The sequence below is a fragment of the Rhinolophus sinicus genome, linkage group LG09 (assembly GCF_036562045.2).
Source record: "Rhinolophus sinicus isolate RSC01 linkage group LG09, ASM3656204v1, whole genome shotgun sequence".
NCBI classification, from domain to species: Eukaryota; Metazoa; Chordata; class Mammalia; order Chiroptera; family Rhinolophidae; genus Rhinolophus; species Rhinolophus sinicus.
Genome location: NC_133758.1, coordinates 90,832,828 through 90,850,888, shown reverse-complemented (window position 1 = coordinate 90,850,888; position 18,061 = coordinate 90,832,828). Strand labels below are relative to the sequence as shown.

The 18,061-nt window shown below is 33.2% G+C and overlaps 1 protein-coding gene across 8 annotated transcripts in view; it reads right to left on the bottom strand.

Annotated features, from left to right (window-relative positions):
• The window catches only part of PHF14 (PHD finger protein 14), a 174,376-nt gene that overhangs the window by 42,734 nt on the left and 113,581 nt on the right, over positions 1 to 18,061 (bottom strand). The window lies entirely within an intron of this gene.

Genomic DNA, 18,061 nt, shown 5'->3' with positions numbered 1-18,061 from the left:
CTTGATTAGGCTTAAATTTTATAATAGAGTATTTAAAAAAAATTAAAAAGCCAAGATTCTATGAAAATAATTTTAAATGGTGCTCAAATGAGGAAAAAAACACAATGGATGTGATATTCTCAGTGTTTTGGAAATACTAGACACAAATCTCTCTCTCTTTCTCTGTCTCTCTCTCCCCCTCCCTCCCTCCCTCTCTTCCTCCCTCCCTCCCTCTCTCTCTCTATATATATGTTTATATTTCATCTTTATCTTAGTGAAACCATTTCATTTCTTTTTTCTGTAGATATGCAATTCACTAGAAAAGTAAATTAGGTACTAATCAGGTTCATCATCATCGTTACTATACTCTAAAACACAGATAAAATAGCCAAAAAAATGTCCTAAGTAGGTATTATTTATTACTGAGGAAATTAGGCACAGAGAGAATAAGTCACCCCCACTCAATTTATACCGCTACCTAGACAATTTGATTCTGAGTCTGTATTCTTGAAGAAGACTATTTGACTAAGAGTACAGAGACATTTAGTACATCTAAGAAACTAATTTCTTGGGAAACACTGTACCAGGAAGTAATGAGGGACATTGATGAGGGAAGGAATACAATCACATTTAGAGTCCGTAGAAGGGTGCATCAAATGAAGAGGTGGGTTCCAGTGCCAGTAGACAAAGAAATCTGCGTTTTTATATGTAAATACTCATTTAACACACATATAACACAAGAATGCTTTTGGGCTTTTCACGGAGTTTGCTTAAAGGACTATACTCTACCTCATCATTCACTGTGCATCCTTCTATAGTTGAGTTTACTCATGGTTTTGAAAAATGATTTTAGATATCTGTATTTTAGCATTTAACCTTTTTTTAATCACTGAATAGACTTAATAATAATGTACAACAATTTCTAAAGTGCTCAATAATAGATTAATAAATGACTACAGAAAATATACTAATTAGCACTAACCTGGTCATAGCTCTGCCATTAACTAGCTGTGTAACCTTGAGATTAACTTGAGCTTTCTTCTCTGAGTCTCACTTTGCTTTCTGTAAAATAAAGCACTTTGACTAAATCAATATTTTAAAAATTATTTAACCATGTAAGTGGTAGTGAAATCAATTTAGTGGAGATGAATCACCATTTTTAATCTAAAAAGAACAAAAATTATCAGCATGCATGCTTTTATTCCATGAAATCTTAAATGACACATAACAAACTATACATGTCTCTCATTGAAAAAGTTTGCAAATGACTGGTATAAATGGTATCTCCTCTCCTTCTGATCCCTAACATTTTCTAAAGGGCTCCAAACAGAATTTCACTGGTTACAGATTTACAATGAAATATTTACACTCCTTTATGATATTTACACCTATTACTCCTTTATTAATATTTACACTCCTTTATGGTCTCAATCTAACCTCCCAACCACTTTGCATTAAAAATGCATTAGCTGAAAACACTATACTTTCACCATTGAATCAACTTTGCTCCTTTGCAGAAGATCAGTTGAACACACACACACACACACACACACATACACACACACACACATATATGCATATATATGTATACACACACACGTATATTAGGTACACATATATATTGTGTGTGTGTGTATATATATATATATATATATATATGGTTCTATTTCTGGGCTCTCTATTCTGTTTTACTGATCTATGTGGCTATTCTTTTGCCAGTGCCATACTGTCATGATTACTATAGCTTTATAGTAAGTCTTAAAGTCAGAGCGTTTCAGTCCTCCAACTCCATTCTTCTTTAACATTGTGTTGGCTGTTCTGGGACTTTTGATATTCCATATAAAGATCAGTTTGTCGATATCCACAAAATAACTTGCTGGGATTCTGATTGGGATTACACACAATCTATAGTTCAAATTGGGAAGAAGTGCCATCTTGATAATATTGAATCTTCTTATCTTGTAGGTATAACCAGCTAATTTGTAGAATGTAAGCTGAAATGACATCTGTCAATTTCCACAAATGATTTTAAAAGTCAATCTGCAATTTGCCATGTTTCCTGCTACAGTGCCTTGGACCAAATATGTTGAAGTAAAATAGCCATTAGCTTGGGATCCTGAAGGACTATGATGTGTATGTAGAGTTGCTCTGCTAACCTGTATTGACGAGTTACTTGCATGAGAAATCAACAAGAGTTAATCCACTAAAAATTAGAGACTTTGGGTGTGTGTGCTGCATGATCTAGTCTACCCTGATTTCCATTATTATCAAACCCTACCTAGTTCTCATAATTTCATTTAAATGACACATTATTCATGATCTCTTTTTGATTTGGAACTGAAAGCAATGTTCCTAGTCTCTCAATTTCCATCCATAGTAGCTTATCTTCACCTTCGAATGACATTTAACACTTTAAACCTTATATTAAAACTTCAAATCTTATATTATAATATGCATATATGCTTTATTTACCCTCCTAGAATGTAAGTTTTTAAGGACCAGATCATGTCTAATTATCTTAGTATATCTCAAGCACCTAGTAGAGTATGTGGTATACTATACAGATTTTTATTCAATAAAATGTGGTTCCTATTACAGACATATTGGTAGGGCCATCAGAAAAGGAAAATTCCTGTAGAAACAAAACAGTTACTGCTCTCAAATTTCATGTATGAAAAATACAAAATAGACATTTTCTTTCAGATTAGTTTTACACTCTTAGACAACCCCAGTGATCTTTGTTCTGAAGGACAAAGTTTCTTTTTAATTTAAAACTATATCTATATTCCAAAGAACTCTACTACAATCAACAGGTACTCTTAAATGTTAACAGAAATGCTAAGTGAACTAGACAGGAACAGAAACTATCCTAAGAAAGAAGATTATTTTAATTTTGCTGAATAGATATTTTTTTAAGTCTCTTTACTTTTGGTCTTTTCTGCATATTTGGGTTATGGCTAGCTGAAATTTATGTTTCAGATATCATTTGTTGTTTCAACAAATAGTCATGGGCATCTAGGGCAAAAACTAGAACGTGTACCACTTCCACTGCCATTCAGCAAAATAAAAATAATTTGAAAAAGAATAGGAAATGGGCTAGCAGTGAAGAACTACCAGGAGCAATTTTAAATCTATCTTAGAAAAAATTACGTGTAACAATCAGGTTCCTTGTGTTCAAGGAAGTATGAGAGAAATATCCTCTGCCATAAGAGTTTGCAATCTAGCTAGTAAAAAGAATCTAGACATAAAAAGATGAATAATAATACAAAGAGACATCTACCGAATACCAAATGAACAGTGTGACCAAAAAAATGCAAAATAAATTTAGTCTAGTCCTAAGGATTGTGAAGAAAATTAGGATTTAAGTTGTACATTAAAAAAATCCGAAAAACACCCTGATGATATTTGTAAGAGAGGAAAAGGAGGACGGAGGGAGCAGGGAGAGAGGGAGATAGCGAGAGAGCTATCTGGAATATTAGAATGGGGCCAGATTATAGACAGTCTTGAAAATAAGACTGACATCTGTTCTATAGTATGGACTATGCAGAGCTCCTTCCTTATGTTTTCTAACCTGGAAGGACAGGTGAAAAGTCACTTTCGAAAAGACTAATTTGGGGAGAAAAAAAAAAAGAAAAACCCTCTAAGGGTTGGCTTAATGAGAATAGAAACAAATTCTGAAGAGAAAGAAGATTTTTGCAATAAAGAACAAAAGTGACTATTTTTGTTTCTTCTGAGACAGGAAATAACATATTGAGGAGGGAAAGTAACATAGATTATTTCTCAAATTGAGAGGAGATAAGATGAGGATATGGCTGTGAACAGACAGAGTCATCTTGAAAAATGAGTGTGCTGGAAATAAAACTGAGACTTGAGATTTGTGACAAAGATTTGAAATAACTGTTATAAGAAATCTGATAAGGAGTTCACAAAAGACAGCAATGAGGCCTGGTTTAACTTAGGAGGCATAAATTTGTAGGGAATCTAAGTTCATAATTTCTTCCACTTATTTCTGGCCAAAAAAAACACACAGTTGAATCAAAACAGTGGATCCAGAGAAATTTGGGAAACTATAATAGAGGGCTCTAATGTTTTGTGAAAGTATATATTAAAATGCCAAGTCAACATTTTTGGGTACAGTAGTCAGAAGAAGGATGCTGGCCTGCATGTCTTGAGAAGAGCTGAAGAACTGGTTGAAAGTATTTGAAGAAATGAAAGTATTAAAAAAAAAAAAAAAAAAAAGAGGATAATGAATTGAGTCACGTGATAGGGTATTTGACATAACCACATTAAAGGACTCATGGGTGGATGAAGTTTTATCTCTCAATCTCTCATAAATGGTCTAAAAATTATTTTTTTAAAAAAGACATGCACTGATAAAATATTTCAGAAAATATTTTTCTTCAAAGTCTCACACTCACAAAAATTGGTCCGGTAACTCAAAAGAGAAGCCTAAAGAATGAGGAAAGGTCAGATTGGCGAGTAAGGTTTTCTTTAGAAGAGATACTTTAAAGGAAGTCCCTAGATAAGAGGGATTTTCGGAAAAGCACTTAGAGAGTATGTCCCCTCGGAGTTTGAGGGACACAGAGACTGGGTGGTGATGCATGTTTGTCTAGCTATAGTGACAGAGCAGCAGAGAAAGGATGCTGGACTGCAGGGGGAATGATTGCTCTTCTGAGCTTGCAGGGCAAGTGTTTTCATGTGCTTACTTAGGACAGATGATAACCCTTGAAAGACAGCAAGATTCTGGTTGACGAGAAACATACCTAACCAAAGAGGACAGCCTAGTGGGAATGAGGTGATACCAATCAAAGAGGAGAAAAGGAACTTAAGTTCTGAAAATGAGTTATAAGTAACCCACAGGAGAAGGCATTTCTCACATCAAGGAAACTGCAGGCAGGAAAACCCTAGTGATGAGATAGCATTAAAAACTCACAAAAGGAAGCAGGGACAAGAGTCAAAGTCCAATATGGCTCCATTTCAAACTAGATTTCCTGGCTTGAAGCAGACCCGAGCTGGTGAGGAAGCTTTGAACTGGTTGAGAGACTGAAGCCCTGACGTTAAACTGGACTAGATTTTTGATATTAAAAAGAAAAAGAGACTATTAATACCTCAGGGAGACAAAAAAAGAAAGAAAAAAACACACACAAAAAACATGACATAGGCCCTAGAGTCATTTGAGACAAGATCCAACAGAGCTTGTTGTTTAAAGGTAATGGGGCTGAAAGAATTAAGTTGCTTTCTGTTTGCATCTTGACTTGAATTCAAGAATAAAATTTACTTACATTTGAATAAAAATAGAAGATTAGTTTTTAAAAATAAGACTCTGATTAGTCCTTAAAGCATTTAATATGGAGAACAGATACGACCACTTTTACCGTTTCCTTTTGTACTCTTCAAAATTAATCCGAAGAGTTTTTGTTTAAAGGTATCAATTTCAAACTGCAGGATTTTTATTTTTTCAAATTGCTATGGTGAGTAAAAAATAAAAAATAAAAAGGCAACTAACAAATATTTGACCCTATTAAGGGAGGTTCCTATCTTAGAGAAGCTTTTTACTGACAAACACCAATATCCTCAATAAATATATAGAGGGTCAGGATGCTTTCTCTGGGAAACTGAGGAGGTGAACAAGAGTAGGAAAAAAGAGAAATTTTGGGCATTTTGGAACAGCCACATCATGAAAATAGAAAGTTTGCCTCACTGCAAAGATTAGATAAATGAGTAGCAGACTTAGGAACACTCAAAACGAAATGGAAGACAAAATGAAAAAAATGGAAAAAGTGTCTAAATGTCTATCAGTTTGCCTGTTTATAAAAAAGAGAAAATAACGTTTTCTAAAAATATCTACTCCGCTCACAACTTAAAATGACGTCAAATGGGAAAAAATTAATGATAACTAAACTAATGACTAGATACGAATGACTAGAATAAATTTTAAATTGAGTTATTAAATAATATTTTTTGGCTATTGGTATATATATTGAAACTGCTGCAATAGAATAGGAAAATAATGCTGCATTACCTTATGTTTATGATTTGTTTTAAGCTACCTATATATCTGTGCTTTGGAAACCGATTCACAAATATCTGATAATCTAAATTTAAAAACCTGATTTTAGAAACAGAATTTACAGAACACTATTTGTCTTTAAAAGTTGAGACAATAGTCTACTCCCTCAGGAACACAAACGTGAACTGATAAAAACGCTTTGATACAGCTTGAACTTTTCAAAGTGATCCTTAAAAAATGTAACCTCTATAAGCATACTTTAAAGAGTTTTCAAACCAGTGAAGCAGATAATCATTTGTAGACATTATTGAAGGTACATTTAACCAAAAACCAGCTTAACTTCAAAGAAGATATAACACTACAACATAAACCTTTAAGAAACCTTCAGAGAAAACATTAAAATAAATTGCATCTTGGGTGACCAGAGTTTAAATTTAGCATATGAAATAGTTCAATGAAAAGAAAAGAACAATATACGGTATTAAGGCCTAAAACAACTAGTAGAAGTCTGAAACCACAAAAGAACCTAGAAGGCTGAGTTAGGTCACAGGTGGAAATACAGTCGAGTAAAAAGAGTTACATGTATGGATCTTTATCTGTCAAGGAAGAGGTAAACATTTTTTTAACTTAGTATAAGTGAAATAATAACCATACTTTTTGGTGAACAAAATAACCCAAATTAATCTAATTACATTAAAATTAGTATTTGACCTACTGACAAACAAGATACTGTTTTTCAATAAGGGAAATTTTTACTGCAAAAGAATGCTGATATTGAAAAAATATACAAAATTTTCCAGTTTGTGCACAAAGTGGCTGACACTGGACAAATCAAAATATTTCTTAAACTATCTTTGTAAAGAGATTGAATGTGTCTGGGTTTAGTTTCTTTTCACAATACAGGTTTTCAAACTTCACAACTCATGACAAACATTAAAAAGCCATATTTGACTCAGCTAACATACAGTGTTTAGTGTCTAATAAAAAAATTCACTTTTAAATCCCTTTCCCTCACCCTCCCTCCAAGTATAATGAAGTAGATTCTCTGGCTCTACATAAATCATCCATATTGTCAAGTGGCAACTCCCTTAACACAGATACTTATTTCATTGAATTTTGTGAAGAAAAGGCCTTGAGGAGTTAGTCTATCTTCCACATTGTAAAGTAGAACCATCTTTAATCAATTTATTTGTTTTAAGAATTACCTCCAGGCTTTATTCCCCTATTCGTTAAAAGGACCAAAAGAGGTCCCACTTAATAACAAGGCATTTACCTTTTTCTATTACTAGTGGTATTTATTTATAGTAGAAAATGATCTGAGTTTCTACATAATGAAAATCTAAATTGTCTCTAGGACAAAAATCTAATTTGAAAATCTCTTGCAACAAAGAATAGGAAATACTTCAATATATAAAATAAAGTTTCAAAACCATAGGCCTCTGGAATCAGGTAGATCTGGGTTTGAATCACTGTTAAACCACTTATTAGTTGTGTAATCCTTAACTTCTTCGAACCTCTTTTTTTTTTTTTTTTAATCCACAAAAAAGATAAAAAACAGTGATGTATAGACTATGGTGAGGATTAAATGGGATTATACATTATTGTAAGTGCTTAGATAATGCTAAGCACTTAGAGGTAGTCAATACATGTTAATTGCTGTTATTGTTACTACTATGGTCCTTTCTTGTTTTAAACATGTTCATTTTTTTTGACCCAGCAAATACACTGGTATATGTGTGCAAAGGAATATTGCACCGTACTTAAAAATCTGGTTAGAAAAAAGTATTTAACAACATGAAAAATTGTTATATATACAATTACATGGAAAAAAAACCATTAAATAACAGAATGTATAATATTATTGCAATTAAAAATGTTTTTCAATTACAGTTGATATACAATATTATATTCATTTCAGGTGTACAATATAGTGATTAGACATTTGTATAACTTATAAGGTGATTACCCCGCTATGTCTAGTACCCATCTGACACCAAACACAGTTATTACAATATTATTGACTATATTCCCTATGCTGTACGTTACATCCCCATGACTATTCTGTAACTACTGGTTTGTATTTCTTAATCCCTTTCCTTTTTTTACCCATTCCTTCAAGCTCCTCCCATTTGGCAACCATCAAGTTCTTCTCTGTATCTACAAGTCTGTTTCTGTTTGTTAATTTTTTTAGATTTCACATGTAAGTGAAATCATATGGTATTTGTATTTCTCTGTCTGATTTATTTCATTTAGCACAATTCCCTCTTGGTCCATCCATGTTGTTGCAAAGGGCAAGATTTCATTTTTTCTTTTTTCTTATGGCAGAGTAATATTTCATTGTATACATGTACTACTACTTTATCCAATTGTCTATTGATGGGCATTTCGGTGGCTTCCTTATCTTGGTTATTGTAAATAATTCTGCAATGAACATAGGGGAGCCTATATCTTTTTGAATTAGTCTTTTGGATTTCTTTGAATAAATACCTACAAATGGAATTGCTTGGTCATAAGGTATTTCTATTTTTAATTTTTTGAGGGACCTCCATACTGTTTCCCATAGTGGCTTCACCAATTAAATCCCACCAACACTCAACGAGGGTTCCCTTTTCTCCACATCCTGGCCAACACTTGTTGTTTATTGATTTATTGATGATAGCCATTCTGACAGGAGTGAGGTGGTATCTCATTGTGGTTTTGATTTGCATTTCTCTGATGATTAGTGATATTGAGCATTTCTTCATATGGCTATTAGCCATTTGCATGTCCTCTTGGGAGAAATGTCTATTCAGGTCCTCTGTCTATTTTTTTATCAGATTTTTTTTTGGGGGGTGTTAATTTGTTTGAGTTCCTTATAGATTTGGGATATTAACCCCTTACTGGATGTATCATTGGTGAATATCTTCTCTCATTTAGTAGATTGTTTTTTTGTTCGGTTGACAGTTTCCAATGCTGAACATAATTGCAATTTTAAAGAATAGGATACAGTACCAAAACAGGAGCAGAACTGTAATATTTTTAGGTGCTATAATTGCAGGTAATTTAAACACTTTTTAATTTCCAAATATTCTACAATGACCATTATTACATTGATAAGAAATTTAAGAAAAAACACACAATGTATGTAACTATTTTCAGAGTCCAACTTTCTCCAGAAAGGTAAAGTCAGAGAAAAGAAAAAAGTAAAAAGAAAAAGAGTGAGAGGCATGTATCTTTTTAAAGCAAGATTGTATTATAAATGTTATTAGTTCTATTATATTTAACAAATTGCTATTTTGAATTATTGCTTTCTAGCTTTGAAGTTACACAACACTCAGAGTCTGACACCTCAATTATAGGATATTTAATCATATCTCCAGAATAATATTTCACTCAGAGATCAGTTAATATGTATTCTCTTACTTAAGTAAATGCTATTTGAACTCTGTAGTAAAAGGGGACATAGTGGAAATGGCCAACTAGAACTTATTGATAAAATTACCACTACAAAGAATAATATTTTAAAAGACAGAAAGTCTTTCTCTTGATGACCATGAACTCAGAGAAAGTAGATGAATCATTAAATCCTAAATCCCAGGTTTTCCTGTAGCAAAACTGGAGTGGTACTGAGCTTTGGGTGTGGGTGCTGTCACCTGCAGAGTGAGAAACAGAAGACTGTGAAAACAAGGCAAAGAAGCCTATCAAAAGATGAAAGAAATGATCTACTAAGAAGTGAGAAAATTGGGAGACAAGAGGCTCACTGAGGCAAGAAAGGAGTTTGTAAAAAGGAGAAAGTTACTAACAGTGTCAACTGCCTCAAAGATGTAGAGAAAAGATGAGGCAAAGTAATTGAGGAAGATTCTTGATAGGGACAAATTGAATACAGCTCAGAGATAAACCCTGAGATGTTGCTGGGCAATTCCAAAACTTAGAAAGAAGAACGGCAATATGGTACATTCGTAATCCAGAAATGCTGCTTTACTGAACCTGAATCAGGTGTCATCAATCTACCTTGAACCTCCCTGCGGGGTAGAAGGACAGTCTCAGAACAGCAAAGTCTGAGAATGATACCTATAGGTACAATAAGTGAATAGTGAAGTGAAGTTGGAGAGAAAACTATACGTAAGGAATTTAAAAGAAATTAGAGTTAAAAGCGGTGGTTCTTATATTTTAACAATCGTAATTATCACCTATGGTGTTTATAAAAGTGCCGACTCCTGAGCACCATTCCAGAGATCCTGATTTAGTAGCCAGTCTGCATGGGGCTTCCAAACTGAGTATGTAACAGTACTTCAGAAGATCCTGGCGCAGGTGGTTTGTAGACTACACTTTGAGGAGAAATCACTGGCATTTGGGCTATGGGGATTGACAAATGATGAAAATCACAAATTATGATGTAAATCAGAAGATTTTTTTTTTTAATGAAGCACAAGAGGGAATAAAGTGATGCTCACCTAGCCTATTACAATTAGTTCAAATTAGCTCATGGCAGAATGGGCCATGTCAAAATGAGAACTGAAGCCAAGAGTTTAATAGGGAACAGGACTGGATGAAGCAGGGGTTGCGAGCCAGTGGAGGATAGTGTGTTCCCCAATCTTATAATTTGCTTTACTCAGCATTTACCAAGGGAAAATGTGTTAAGAACAGCACATAGATATTTCCAGAAAGAGATATTCAATTTTTTAAGTAACATGGAAGTAAACAAACAGAGAAATTCATATGCTACGATTAAGGAAGTACAGTCATCCCTCAGTATCCAATGAGGATTGTTTCTAGGACTCCAGCAGACACCAAAATCCTCGGATTGTCAAGTCTCTTAGTTAGCCTTCTGTATCCATAAATTCCTTATCCCTGGATTCAACCAACTGCAGTTCTCGGTTGGATGAATCCATGGGTGTAGACTCCGTGATATAGAGGGCTGACTGTATATAATAAACAGTTTCTTCCATTGGGAATCAGGGATGCAGGTGGCAGACACAGAGAAAGAATGTGTGTCAAGATAGGGGTCTGAAGAATTTACACGCATAAATCTTTGCCATTTGACACATACATATAAAGCACATGTTGAGAGTCTACCTTTCCAAAAGAAAGAGGCATTAGTAGCATCTGAAATGAGTACAATTTCCTTATTAAAAAATGAGACTTTCTCTTGGCATAAATGCTGTTTCAGACATATTGAAGGCACATAATCATGTTATGAAATTCTAAATATGCTTCTACAGTATGCCCTAAAAGTTAATAACCTTAATTTCCAGACTCCACAAGGAATGTGAAAATGCTAACTCAGAAATTCCTACATTTCCATCCTTAAAAGTATTCAAACATTTAACAATAAAAGGATGAATTGCTGATATATGCCTCTTCTCTAAAAGCCATTCGTTAGGCTTGATGAATCTTTTATTATAAAAAGCTGCATACACCTTGACAAAGTGGACACATAAATTACCTTATACCTATCTTCAGTGGTTTCTTACTTTTAAATTTTATTATTTTTTTATTGTAGTTTTAAGTTTATAATTTTCATGACCTTGACAAGGAAATAATACCTCTCTACAATGTATGGGAAATTTGGATATTTCTTCACCTATTAACAAAACATGTCTTTTGGTTAAAAACAAGTCTCCCTTTTATGCTCGTATCTTATTATGTCTTTTCCTATTATTCAGTACTTGATAGCACCAGTGTTTTAAAGGTAAAAGTAAATATTTACTTTCTAAACATAATGCTTTATACTTATAAAATAAAATAAACACATTAGTGTATGATCTGTGGAATTCAGAGGACCATATTTCTATATTTAATGTGAAATAGTCATTGCCATCAATATATAAAAAAGACCCATTATTTACTAATGATATACAATAAATTTAGAAAAAAATACCTTATGGAAGAGTATATAATTTTAAAAGCCTCGAGACCCATAGTGCCTTAGTTTAAAAATAAGTTATAAAAATACTTGTTATTGCCTCTTAACTCTAGCAAGAAACGAAAACAAAGAGAACTTTCTGAGAATGAAAAAGTTAGACATGACTTTATTTAGTGTAAAACTCTGAAAAAGAAATATTTTCACTTGGTACATGGGGAGACAAAAAAATAAAACACAGAACACTGCACTTCCGATTACTTTTTACAAACATTTCTTACACTTGCAAATCAGAACATTGTCACTAATTTTGAACTTTTCTCTAACTAAAATGCTTGCTTAGTGTTAAGAATAAGAAAAGATGCCGTGTACTGAATGATACATTTACATCTCTATTATTCCAAGTATTGCCGTTAAACTGTTCACAATGAACCACCTGCAACACACCTGAAGTGAAGCAACTTGCTGAAGGTCACACACATGGTAAACAGTTCCTATCTGAACCCAGTTTCTTTCTTTTCAAAGCCTGTGAAGCTCTTTCCTCTATATCACATTGCACACTTTAACTTTCTGTATGTTTTAAATGACTCTACAGTCCCTCGAATTATAGGAAATGCCATAAATTTAATGGCAAATTTTTTATGGAAAAATATCACCACTTATAAGGCATAAACTACTTGGAGATATTCATCCTAATTTCAGAAATGTCAAAAAATGAATATGTTAAAATGTAAGTAATATGGCATAACAGACATTCACTATGTCTCCAACCCCTAATCCATCATTTCTTTTCAATTTTGCTAACGTGTCTATTCAAACATGCAAATTAGAATGCTTAAATACATTTGATTTTAGAACTCAATTCCATTTAACTATGAAAGCTCATGCTTTGAGTTTTCTAGCTTAGATTTGAAGTCTATCTTAGTGGTAGGCAAAAGGGTACTTCTTAAACCACAAGGTGTAGGTGAGAAAGACAGTTTGTTAATAGATAAGTAATTCTACAAAACTAATGTTTAATAAATTAGAAGGAATGAACTAACTGTATCTATATCTAGAACACAGGAATCTCTCTTTTTTGAAGCTAGGATGTGAGCCTGTACAGCTTACTTTTACAACTCTGAAAATGGGCTAGGACTATCCCTTTGTAATGAACAATGTCTCTCAGACTCACATTATATATAAATGCTGGAATAACAAGTTTATATAATCAACATATTCTATATTCCTTCTGAGTTTTTACATTCGTATATCATGAACCACAACTTTAATATTTCAAATTCTGGGTTAATAATGTAAAAATATTCTGATTAACTTTTTTAAAGCTGTAATGAACCATTTTTCAGCTTAATTTTTAGTAGGGGACTTTTTTTCTCCTGAATAAATAAAACGAAAACATAAAAACACAAAACGATTTTAAAACTAAAGGATAGTACGGTGTTGGTGAGTTCTGGAAGGCATCCCTATACATGGCACTCTGCTGTACTTTGATTAATTATCTCAGCTCTGATTCAGTTCCTCATCTCATATGGTATGCCACAGCATGCTCGCATGCCATCTAAATTAAAAAATGGCTTGGTTTTTCCAGTTTGTAGTAAGTGTAACTTAGAAAGTAATTTAGTTTTTAATTTTGCAAATGATTAACATAGAAAATATTTGTCTAATATTAGAGGTTCCAATCATTTTCTTTCTCTGTGAATATGACACTGAAATATATTAAAATGTATGTCATAAACATTGATAAACTTTACCTGGAGGAAATAAATCATATTTTCAAAAAGATTCTTAAGGAATACCTGACCATGACTTACTGAAGTATATACCAATATGCTTAATGTGTATTACACAGTCCCCATGAAAACTATCTTAGGTTACAGAACTAAATAAATCAGCATAGATTCCAATGCTATTATAAAGAATAACCATAAACAATCTTTGTTTTGCTGAAAATTGTTATTTGATAAAAATATTACCTAGGGATAGGTTTCAGAAACATGTACAGGGCAATCAAATGAACAACCTCTTTGAGTAGGCAATAATGACAAATAAATAGTGATTTCAAGTACATAAATATTTAGTTCAAACAACACACTCTGCTTTTAAAAAAAAGCAAAGTATCAAGTATAATTAGTGGAATTGTTAATGGCTATCACTCTTTATTGAATCACAAATCATTGTTACTACTCAGAAAGTACAGCACTTAATTAGAAACTAAGGGCTTAAAGGATACGCATATCATTCTGCCTGCAAGGGAAAATGCTATAGTAACTGGCAACACCTTGAATTTGGTCTAGGATAAGGTGGAAGATCAACTGGAGGTTTGTGGGCTTTATCCCACACACTAGCAAATGGGAAATCTCAAGTTTAAATATTTAACTGTAGCGATCATCAAGGACAACCACAGCACAGTTTTAATTCTTGGACTTTTAGTAGGTCTACAAACCAGAATAGATTTGTTCTAGGGGTTCTGTTGTAGGATACTGTATAAACAACTTTTCTCTAGACTTTTACATACCTGAATTAGTAAAAGGAAAATCAATACTCAGTAAAGCTTAATAAAGCACACTGTTGTAAGGTCTAATGCTTGTCACACTAGTGCTAGAAGAATACTGAATTAGACGGTTAAGAGGTATAAGTTCTACCTGAAAATGACTTCTCTGTCAACTGCTAAATTCAGAAATTTAAAATTTAACCTAATGTCAAATAAAACTCCCGAGGCCAAATGAATACTTAAAATATTCAAAAGTCCTTTTTTATGAGTCAGTTATGTGCTTCAAATTTAAAAGACCCTTAAAGGACAACTCATTTTAATTTTATATTTTTCATAAATCTTCATAATACATAAAATTCAGACATTCAATTTCCAATATTACCAGGTCAGTTAAATGTGCTTCTTCAATATATTGTGGCAAGATATTCCTTGGAGAGATTGTTCTGTTCAGTTCTTACACAGGCAAAATTCTCAATGAGTATTTTACTTGAAAATATTTATACATGTCATTTTGACCTAAGTATATTGATTATAGAATTTAACTTTCTCAATGCAGAAAATTTAGAAAATAAAACAAAAATGAAAAAAAAATCATACTTCCCCTAGTCAGGGATTTCTGATACAAATGATTATCAAAATGTACCACCTGCCTCAGCTGACATACGTATATGTAGTTCAAGAGAATCTTCCATGGGATTTAGATGTGATTTCTATGCATATGAATTTAACTTAGTTAAGGCTCAAAGAGAGTAGTGTACTAGAAAGACCAAGTAAGAGTGAACCCCATAGAGGTCTCCAAACTACGACAGCTCATAATGACCTGTCATGTACACTCTATGGCATTACACAAAACAGAGTTTAAACAAGGATAAAAAAACTAAAATCATAACTGGCATAGTCACTGTAAAATATATAATGTATATTTATATTCTCAGTTGAATTTGTAAATATAGATGAGTTGGATGAAGCACTTTAAAAATAAATATTTACACATGTTCATTGACCATGTCAAAATAAGTTTGCGTGTTTCAGCGGGCAGAGATTGTTGAAATCTATATCAAATATACCCTAGAAAAAGAGTGAATAATGAACTGTGAACTTTATTTTAAAAAATAAGTCTACCCTATATTTTATATGAGAGTATATATCATAATTTTAAAGTGTCAGTTAAAGTTTGATTTGGGTCATATGCATTGTGTGTATATTTGTTTTAAAATTCTAAAAAAGTTAATTTGTAGCTTAAAAACTTTTGTCATAACTGAAGAATTCATAAAATAGTGGTTCTTTTTCTTGATTGATCATTAAAATAATGTGAGCAGCTTGTAAAAAAATATAAATGTCCATCACCCTCATTCCCTCTCTCTCCTTCCTAAACAATTCAGTCTAAAAACCATCAGGTTATGTTCAGCAAAGTAGGTATCCATGTAGATTGGAGGTGGAGGGTGAAAGAGATTAGTTTTATATCAGAGGATTAATCATACAAGAATATATATTAAGGATAACAGGAGCCAGTTTTCTGTTAGGGAGTTCCCGACAGGCAAAGGTAGAAAACCAGAATGGTTTCCAACATCTATAAAGACACAGAAATATGTGTACGTATATGAATAATACAGGCAGACTTTGGAGATATTGCAGGTTCAGTTCCAGACTACCTCAATAAAGAGATATCACAATAAATGGAGTCACAAGAATTTTTTCGGTTTCCCAGTGCATACAAAAGTTATGTTCACACTACACTGTAGTTTATTAAGTGTGAAATAGCATTATGTCTAAAGAAAAAAAACAATGTATGTACATATATACCTTACCAAAATGTGACACAGAGACACAAAGTGAGCAAATGCTATTGGAAAAATGGTGCCAACAGACTTGCTCAATGTAGGGTTGGCACAAACCTTCAATTTGTAAAAAACACAGTATTTGTGAAGTGCAATAAAGCGAAGTGCCATAAAAGGAGGTGTACCTGTACATATACCTACTCCTTGGCATTGCCTGCTGAGAAGACCTAGGAGGAGCAACATCCCGGTAACAATGAGCACATCTAGTTGTTTCTAAAGACAATTCTCCACTAAAAGGAACCAGAGTTCCTTGGAGAAACAGTTGATTCCAAGAGCAGGGAGGGGAATGGAAAGTACAAGTTGAGCCTGGAACATTTTTAGTAGGAAATACTCAAAGATTGCTGGGATCATGTCAGAAGGCCACAGATGCCAACTTGAAGTGGCAGAAGCCAGCCTAAAGTAATTCCTATTAAACAAATTTAGGACAATTAGAATATCAAAATAAATAATGATAGTAAGCAATATAACCCATTGAATAAACCTGAAAATGAAAGTTTGATGTGGAATAGGATGTTTACATAGTTGCAAGGTTCTCCCCCACAAATTCCTTATTAATTAGAAAGGGTAAGAGAATGGAGAAGACTGGCCGATAACTCCTTAGTCAAGTGATAAAACTTAACATCATATAAGGTTCAAACTGAAATTATGTGTCACCTGATAGAATGCATACTCATCACATCTGTGTTATTTTTATCAATGACGCACAAAATGAATCTAACCACAAGGAAAGTAAAGAAAAATGCAAAGTGAGAGAGCTATTTTACAAAGTAACTGCCCTATAATCTTCAAAAGTGGCAAGGTCAAAGTAAAAAAAAAAATGACTAAGGGACTGTCCAGATTAAAAACTAAGGAAACATGAAAACTAAATACAGCAAGTGGTTCTATACTGGATCCTTTTGCTATAAAGAACATTACTGGGACAAATGGCAAAACTTGAATGAAGTCTAAAGATGATAATGTATCAATATTAATTTCCTGGGGTTTTTTTTTTTTTTGGTTGTATTTTTTTTTTTTTTTATATGTAGGATAGTGAAAAGACACTGACAGATGTAAAGCTGAGGTGTGACAAATATACCTTGAGAAAGATTATTCAAGGAGCAGGATAGGACTATGGGCTCTAAATATTTTTTATGTACCCCAGTACTAAAAACATTTAACAATGCACCTTAACATAAGTACATATGTGTGAAATTATGTACCTGCTCTACAGCATTAACATATTATTTACATTATAAAACAGACACAGAAATTAAAATGGGATGTTATACAGAAGCAAGTTGATTTCATTAGTCATGTTCTCTATCTGCTGGGGTACAAACACTTCATTTTGGAGGCTTCTAGTGAAGGGAATGGGTAATAGGGGACATGAGTCTGTAGACCTATATAGATATCTTCGTATTAAAATAGGAGGAACTAGATAGAATGAGGAAAAAGTGAGGCACTGAATCAAGGCAGTAGCAGTGGAGAAAAGGAGCAAAAACAGACTGGAGAAACATTTAAGGAAAACTTTTACAGGACTCAGGAAGTGATTTTCTATATGGGACAAGGATGGAGAAGGCTTGAATGAGTCCAGGTATTGGGCTTCCATCTACTCCAGGTAGATGGGAGTAGAGATGGAAGAAATATGAGATGGGTGAGGCTGAGGAAGAGGAATGAAATACATTGCTTTTCCAGGCATACAGCATTCATTAGCAATAGTGTTTTCACAACATGGTAAAGACTGACAAAGAAAAAATAAGTCATTCATGGTGACAGGTAGCAATGAACTAGCTCCACTGAAAATAAACACAGTTCACTTTCTGGTTAGCTGCTGCCTTAGTCAAATGTCTTTGAAGCGTAGCCTATGAGGGAAGGTATGTTTTGTGCATGTGGGTTTCCGTGATTTTGTACTCATATGTTGTTGT